Source organism: Chrysochloris asiatica, unplaced genomic scaffold (assembly GCF_000296735.1).
Source record: "Chrysochloris asiatica unplaced genomic scaffold, ChrAsi1.0 scaffold00023, whole genome shotgun sequence".
Taxonomy (NCBI): Eukaryota; Metazoa; Chordata; class Mammalia; order Afrosoricida; family Chrysochloridae; genus Chrysochloris; species Chrysochloris asiatica.
In genome coordinates, this window is record NW_006408541.1 from 13,696,412 (window position 1) to 13,705,650 (window position 9,239).

The following is a 9,239-nucleotide window of genomic DNA, read 5'->3' on the forward strand; positions in this document are numbered from 1 at the left end:
CATTAGGCAAATCTGCTGCACAAGACCTTTTTAAAGTGTTGAAGAGCAAAGATGTCAGCTTGAAGAGTAAAGTACGCCTGACCCAAGCCATGGTATTTTCAATAACCTCATATGCATGTCAAAGCTGGATAGTGAATAAGGAAGACTGTAAAGAATTGATCCTTTTGAGTTATGGTGTTAGAGGAGAATATTGAAAGTGCCATGGGCTGCCAAAAGAACCAACAGATTCATGTTGAAAGAAGTGCAGCCAGAGTGCTCCTTGGAGGCCAGGAGGGCCAAACTTTGTCTCTCATACTTCAGACATATTGTCAGGAGGGTACCAGTCGCTGGAGAAGGATATCATGTTTGGTAAGGTGGAGGGTCAGAGAAAAAGAGGAAGACCCCAACGAGATGGATTGGCCAGTGGCAGCACCAATGGGCTCAAGCGTGGCAACAGTAGTGAGGTTGGCCCAGGACTGGGCAGTGTTTCATTCTGCTGTGCATAAGGTCGCTATGAGTCGGTACTGACTCGATGGTACCTAACAACAACAACAAAGGAGCCTAAGAGTCAGGCTGAGCACCAAGCCCCCATATCTGGCGTCTGTGTTACCCAAAGATGAGTCCCTTGAAAACACCATCTTTCACCATACTCTACCACCTTAATGATGATTTTCTTTCCTGATTATTTTCCTTTAAATGGGCTTACTTTTAAAGCTCTGAATCATTAATTCAAAACACACAAAAAAATGTATCACTATATAATGTTGTTGTTAGATACTTTGAAGTCAGTTCCAACCCATAGCAACCCTCTGCACAACAGAATGAAACTGCCTGCCCTGTGTTAGCTTCACAATTGTTGCACTTGAACCCATTGCTGTTGACACTGTGCCAATTCGTCTCACAGGGGTCTTCCACTTTACCAAGCATGATGTCTTTTTCCAGTGATTGGTCCCTCCTGATGGCATATCCAATGTATGAGAGACAAAGTCTCACCATCCTGTCTTCTAAGGAGAATTCGGCTGCACTTTTTCCAAAAAAAAAATTCTACTGGCAGTCCATGGTACTTTCAATATTCTCCTCCAATACCACTACTCAAATGCATCCATTTTTCTATGGTCTTCCTTATTCATTGTCCAACTTTCACATGCATATGAGGCTACTGAAAATATTATATAGCTTGAGTCAGGCGCACCTTAGCCCTCAAACTGACATCTTTGCTCTTGAATGCTTTAAAGAGGTCTTGTGCAGCAGATTTGCCTAATGCAATATATGGTTTGATTTCTAGACAGCTGCTTCCATGAATGTTGATTGTGGATTGGAGCAAAATGAAGTCTGACAACTTGAATCATTTCTCTGTTTATCATGATTGTATTTATTGGTCCAGTGGTGAAGATTTTTGTTTTATTTGCATTGAGGTGCAACCCATACTGTGATCTTCATCACATACACACACATACATACAGGGAAAGAAGGACAGAAAGACAGAAGAGGTACTAGAATTCTGCAACCTATTGCCATGAGTCAACACATAGTGGCCCTACAGAACAGAGTAGGACTGCGCAAAGGGTATGTTGTTGTTGTTGTGTCATTGAATCTGTTCCAACCTATAGCAACCCTGTATTGGATTTCTGAGGAGCAGCTGGCGAGCTTAAACAATGACCTTACTGTTCAAAGCGACCTTACAGTTCAGCACATTAACCACCAGTGACACACTAGGACCCCTACAAAGGGTTGCAAGGCTGTAATAGTTATGAAAGAAAGCCACATCTTTCTCCCAAGGATAGGTTGGTGGGTTTAAAACTGTCCTGGTGTGGCAATGCAGGATAAAGCACTGGGCTGTAAGGCTGGTTTGAACCACAAGGTTAGCATTTCAAATTCACCAGCCACTTCTCAGAAACCCTATACAGGGTCGCTATGAGTCGGAGACAACTCAACAACACTTAACAACAACAACCTTTCAGTTAGCAGATAATCACTGTGCCATTAGGGCTGTTTCTAAAATGCTGCAATGGAGCAAAACTCAACAGGTAATGTCTAAAGCTGGAAAAAATCAACAAAAGACCACATAAGTACATTATTTAGCTCTATAGAAAGACAACTAGAAAAAAATAGCTACAAAGGCTAGAAGTAGTTGCCATGACAATTAAGGATATGAAAAGATGCTCAACCTCCTAATAAAACAAGTTGCTGTGGAGTTGATCTGACTCATAGCAACCCTGTGCATCAGAGTAGATCTATGCTCCATAGAGCTTTCACTGACTAATAATAGCCGTTGGGTTATTTAACACAGGGTCGGCAATTTGAATCCACCAGCCTCTCCTTGGGAGAAAGATGAGGCTTTCCTGCTCCCATAGGGGTTTACAGACTCAAAAGCTCTATACAAAAACTCATAGGAGTCTAAACCAACTCATCAGAACACACAAGAACATTTCAGTAGTAGATTGGCAGGTCTTTTTTCCAAGGCACCTCTGGGTGAATTTGCACCTCCAACCTTGTGCTTAGCAGCCAAGCACATTAACTGTTTTCTCCACCCAGGGAGTTCCTAGCTCCTAATATAAAAGTACACTCAGATATAATTTCCTGCAATTAGAGAGCAAAGATCAATAAGATTGATCATTATTTGAATAGAGTTGGAAAGTGTATGGGGAAAGAAACATTTGATTATGAAGTTGGTGGACAAATATATCAATGCAAACTCCTTGGAGGGCAATTTGCCAATATCTATCAAATTACAAAAGCACCAACCATTTGACTCAAGTATTCTTACAGACAGAGCCATGCATGTGCACGATTATTAGCTGTCTTACCATACTATCAAAAGGTTGATATTAACCTCAATGTCCCTCAGTTGGTGCTAATTAATCCATTATGGTCCATCCCTACTGTGCAGACTCCTAAAATCATAAAATAGTTACGTTTGTATTGAAGTGGAAGACCTCCAAAATACATTTTTAGGTGGAAAAGAATAATACAGCACAGTATTTGTAGCATGTTAACATATACTTTTTTATATTTATATTTGTTGTTGCAAAGTACTGTCGAGCCAGTTCCAATTCATAGCGACTTTGTACAATTTCCAAGAAGGAGATGGTAAGTTTGAAACACCGACTTTGCAGTTCAAACCGAGCTTGTGGTCTAGTGCTTATTCTACAGCATCACACCAGGACTCCGTATTTATATTGTTGCTGTTGTTGTTGTTGCTATGTGCCATTGAGTTGGTTATGACTCAGCAATCCTGTATAGGATTGCCGAGGAGTGGCTGGTGAGTTTGAACCACTGACCTTGCAGTTCAAACTGACCTTGAGGTCAAGTGCTTATCCTACGGTGCCACACCATGGTGATAAATGCACAGCATATCTCTAGGAGGAGATGCAATAAATTTGTAAGAGAGGTTGCCATTGCAGAGGTGCTGGAGATGAAGGAATGAGGACTTACTTGTCTCCATTTACCTTATAGTACCTGTGATGGTTAAGGTTATGTGTTAATTTGACTAGACCATGATTCTCAGTGGTTTGGCAGATACTATATAACAATCCTCCACTTTGTGACGTCATGTGAACAGTCAATCAGTTGAAAGGACTGTTTCCTTGGGGTGGCCTGCATTCAATATACATGGGTATTCTAGCAAAGTGCACCCTCTCTCAATCCTGCATTGAACTCATCATCCTCTGGCCTCCTGTTCTTGGAGTGTAAACCAGCAGTCTGCCGTCTGACTTACAAGTTTGGGGATTTGTCAACTCCTGAGCAAGAAGCCTGCTGTCAGACCTTACTAATTTGGGTTCATCAGTCCCTGCAACCATGTGAGTCCAAAGAAACCTCCAGCTTAATGGCTGACCCACAGATTAGGGACCTACCAACTCTGTAAACCATTTCCTTGAATAAGCACAGATACACACACACGCTGGCAAGTCAAAAAGTTATTGCTTCAAAATCATAGAAACCTTAATTAAACAAAAAAATACCTAAATATGAAGCTGTCATTTCTTGACATATCCTCCATCTAGGTCTAACCACTTCTGGGGGTGGTGTTTCCATCTCTCTAACCCTCCCCCTGGTGTGGCGCTGTGGGTGCATGTGCTGGACTGCAGAGTCACTTTGAACTGCAAGGTCGGTGTTTCAAGTCACCAGTGGTTCCACAGAAGCTTCATATAAGGTCGCTATGAGTCAGAATTAATTTGACAGCACTTCACAACAACAGCCCTTCCCCTAAGAATTCTGTATTTGTCAATTTACACAATGTCGAAAGGGGCAGTTTAGGTATCCTCAAGGAAATCAATTCATGTTCCATTTAAATGTTCAAGTTTGGGGAACAAAAAGAAGTCTAAAGGGACAAGATCAGAGCTGTAGGGGGGATGGAGTAAGGCTTCCCAACGAAATTCTTATGGACAGAACTTGCTACACTCGAAGAAAGAGGAGGTGCATTGTCAGGATGGGAAAAAATCCCTCAGCATAACTTTTCTGGTCTTTTTCTCACCAAAGCAGTTTATGGTTTTCTTAAAACTTCTTCCTAATAACCCCCCTACGGTCATCCTGTGTCTTTCAAGATTCCCTTGGAAATCCTAAAATACAATCACTGTCACCTTCGGAGCTGACCTCTCTGCCTTGAGTTTAACTGGCCCAGCCAATCCCCTCAGAAGCCACTGTTTTGATTGGACTTTTTTGTGAAGACACCCTAATGGAACTAAATGTATTACTGGGAAAATCTGTCTGCAGCCATCCACTGATTGAAGAAATGTCTAGACATGTTTAGTTTGGAATAAACCCCTACATATATCAACTGGTCGCAATACCTTTGACTTACCCTCATACTCAAAATATACACTTCACTGGTGGTTTTGCTCTTCCAAAGAGTCCAGCCTAAGACAGTACCTATTGAAAATGTTACCATATGTCTGCATGACCTATTCAGACAAATATAAAGAAACGCAGTGATTGCTTCTGGAGAACTGAACCGGGGTTAGGGAGGGTGGAACTAGACGGTTGCTTTTCATTGTGCGCATCTATACCACTTGATTTACAATGAAAAAGGAAGAAAAAAAGAACAGCAAAGAGAGAGAGAGGAAAAGAGCAAAGTGAGGTCTCTCTGGACATCAGGAACGCGGGGGCAGGCAGACTGTCCCAACCATGGCATGTCCCTGAGCCATCCCCATTTCAAAGACCAGCAGCTCCTGTAAAGTTTCCAGCCTCCTTTATCCTGCCAGGTTAGAAGTGTCCAAGTAGTTTGTGACCCAGTTCCCAGAAATTCTCTCTTGTTTGTCCTTTTATAAGGGCCCTAGCGACTGTGGTGTGGCGCTGTGGGTTAATGTGCCAGACTGCAAAGCCTTTTGAACTGCAAGGTTGGCAGTTCAAGTTCACCAGCTGCTTCTTGGAAGCCCTATACAGGGTTGCTATGGGTCGGAATCGACTCAACGGCACTTGACAACAACAACAAAGCAACTGTGGGGCTCTTGGCAGATGCCACATCTGTGAGCACAAAGAGAAGCAACTTATTTTTCACTGAACAGAGAGAGTAGAACACATCAAATTGACCATGACTGCCCAGCTGGGATGGAGCACCCCTCTCTCCTTGGGATAGGGCTGAAGGGTGCTGTGCACTGGGTGGGAGTCAAGGGACTAGTCAGTCTCCTTTCTCCCAGTTAAATTGCTCCAGAATTAACTACTCCAAAACACAATGACTTAAAACAGTAATTTACGATTCTCTCTCATGAGCCTGTGGATTGATAGGGCTCAGCTGGGTGGTTCTTTCTTGAGTTCTTGTACGAAAGCAGCTGAGACTGGATCTGAACACTTTATTGGGTTGGACATCATCTTTGGCTAGGTTCTGTAGAGAAGCGTCATCAGTGGAGTTTGTTGTTGTCAGGTGCCATCCAGTTGGCTCCAACTCATAGCAACTCCATACACAACAGAAGTAAACATTGCTGGTCCTGTGCTATCCTCACATTTGTTGCTGTGTTTGAGCTCATCATTGCAGCCACTGTCAGTCCAGTCTTCTTTGCTGACCCTCTACTACCAAGCATGTTATCCTTTTCCAGGGACTGGTCCCTGCTGATAACATGTACAAAGTAGTTGAGATGAAATCTTACCACCCTCCCTTCTGAAGAGCATTCTTACAGTACTCCCTCCAAGACAGACTTGTTTGTTCTTCTGGAAGTCCATGGTATATTCTTCATCAAGACCATAATTCAAAGGCATCCGTTCTTCTCCTGTCTTTCTTACTCATTGTCCAGCTTTCAGATAAATATGAGGCAATTGAAAAATATGACTTGAGTCAGGCTCACCTTGGTCCTCAAAGTGATACCTTTGCTCTTTAACACTTTAAATAAGTCTTTTACAGTACATTTGTCCAGGGCAACACACAGTTTGATTTCTTGGCTGTTGTTTCCGTGAACTTTGATTGTAGAGCCAAGTAAAAGGAAATGTCTGACAACTTCAATCTTTTCTCTGTTTATCATGATTTTGTTTATTGGTCCAGTTGTGAGGATTTTTACTTTCTTTGCATTGAGTTGTAATCCATAGTGAAAGCTGCATTCTTTGATTTTCATCAGTAAGTGTTTCAAATTCTCTTCACTTTCAGCAAGCAAGGTATGTCATTGGTATATCACTTGTTGTTAAAGCACCTTCCTCCAATCCTGATGCCATATTCTTCTGCATATAGTCCAGCTTTTCAGATTATTTGCTCAGCATACAGACTGAATCCGTATGGTAAAAGGATACAACCCTGGTGCACACCTTACCTGAATTTAAACCACACAATAGCCTTTTGATCTGATCAAATAACTGCCTCTTGGTCTATGTGAGCACAATTAAGTGTTTTGGAATTCCCATTCTTCCCAATGTTATCTATAGTTTATTATGATCCACACAGTCAAATGCCTTAGCATAGTCAATAAGGCACAAGTAAACAGCTTTCTAGCACACTCTGCTGTCAATCAAGATCCATCTGACGTTAGCAAATATCCCTCATTTCACATCCTCTTCTGAATCCAGCTTAGATTTCTGGCAGCTCCCTGTTGGTGTGCTTCTACAACCATATTTGAATTATCTTCAGCAAAATTTAGTTTACATGTTATACTGATTATATTGTTCAATCGTTTCCTTATTCCAATGAGTCACATTTCTTTAGAAAGGCCGCCAAATATGGGTCTCTTACAGTCAGTTGGCCAGGTAGCTGTCTTCCAAAATTCTTGGCACAGATAAGTGAGTGTTTCCATCACTGCACCAGTTTGTTGAAACATTTCTATTTGTATTCTGTCAATTCCTGGAGCCTTGTTTATCACTAATCCCTTCAGTGCAACTTCGAATTCTTCCTTCAATACTATGGATTCTTGATCACATGATACCTTCTGAAATGGCTAAGCATCAACCAATTCTTTTTGGTACATTATTGGCTGTGTATTCCTTTCATCTTCTTTTAATGCTTACTACATCATTCAATATTTTGCCCATAGAATCCTTCAATGTTGCAACCTGAGGTTTGAATGTTGTCTTCAGTTCCTTCAGCTTTAGAAATGCTTAGTGTGTGCTTCTCTTTTGGTTTTCTAACTCCATATCTCTGCACATTTCATTATAATATTTTTATTTGTCTTCTCAATCTACCTTTTGAAATTTTTTGTTCAGCTCTTTTATCATTTCTTCCTATCACTTTACTTCCATTACTCTATGCTCAAGAGCAAGTTACAGAGCCTCTCTGACATCCACTTTGGCCTGTTTTTCCTTTCTTGTTTTTAATGACCTTATGCTTTCTTCACATATGATGCTCTTTATGGCATCCCACAACTCCTCTGGTCTTCAGTCAATGCATCAAAACTGTTCTTGAGATGGTCTCTAAATTCAGGTGGGATATATTTAAGACCATATTTTGGCTCTCAAGGACTTGTTTTAATTTTCTTCAGCTTCAGATTGAACTTGTTTATGAACAATTGAGTGTCTGTTACATAGTAGTCCCTTGGCCTTGTTGAGGCTGAAGAAAAAAATTCAAGCCTCAATTGCAACATTGAAGAATTCTATGGGCAAAATATTTAGTGATGCAGAAAGTATCAAAAGAAGATGGAAGGAATACAGAGCATCATTGTGCCAAAATAAAAAATGGTGGATGTTCAACCATTTCAAGAGGTAGCATATGATCAAGAGTCAATCACCTTGAAGGAAGAGTCCAATGTGCATTGAAGTCATTGTCAAAGAACAAGGCACCGGGAACTGATGGAATACAAATTGAAATCTTTCAACAAACTGATGCGGCTCTGGAAGCACTGACTCATCTATACCAAGAAATTTGGAAGACAGCTACCTAGCCAACTAACTGGAAAAGACCCATATTTGTGCCCATTCCAAAGAGAGGTGCCCAATAGAACGCGGAACTCATCGGAAAATGCCATTCATTTCCCATGTGAGTAAAGTTTTGGTTTTTTTTAAGCTTTCATTATGAATTGAGTGATTAGTTTACATGAGGGAGCATCAGTTTTACACTCATCATTTCATTGCAATGACCACAATCCCCTCTGTGCATCATCACTCAGCAGTATTTGACTCTATTCCTTCTATTTTGTTTTTTGTTTTGTTTTGGTTTTGGGGGTTTTTTTGGTGGGGTGTACACAAAATCACTCTGGGATATGTAATCATTTAAACAACCAAAGGACTCATTCTGCAAGCCTGTCCCCTGACCACCAGCACCTGGCTGTCAGCACACAAGAGTGTAGAGTCCTCCGCTGCTCTCTCTCTCCATGCTCTCATCTCTGTCTACATCTCTGGTGTTGCTACTTCTTTAGCTAGGGTCCCACATTCACCTTGTGCTCTTCTCCTTTGATGGTTCTAGGGTTCTCTGTTCTTGGACAGTAAGATTAACTACTCCCCTCTTTTTGTTATAAAACTTCTACCTATACAGCTGTGAGAGTCGCAATTAGTCATAACAATTACTTACTATTGAATCATAAGAATCTTATCCCCATCTCCTTTCACCAGACCCGTCAAAACAATATGAAAACTATTCAGTGGGGATTCTACCTCCCACTCCCACATTCTGAAACTAAACTTCTTCTTGAAAACTTGTAAGCCAGTCACTTCATGGCTTTATAGCCCCTCCCATTTTAGATAGCCAATGTCTAAGTTGCCCATCCCTATCAACTCTGTATTCAGAGTGGATAGGATTGATTTTGGATGTGAGGACTCCTTCCCTCTCAGTTGGTATTTTGAGCTACTACATCCAAAAGTATAGGTCAACATCTGAAAGAGTGATGGCGTCTGCATCTCCATTGAGGCCCCTC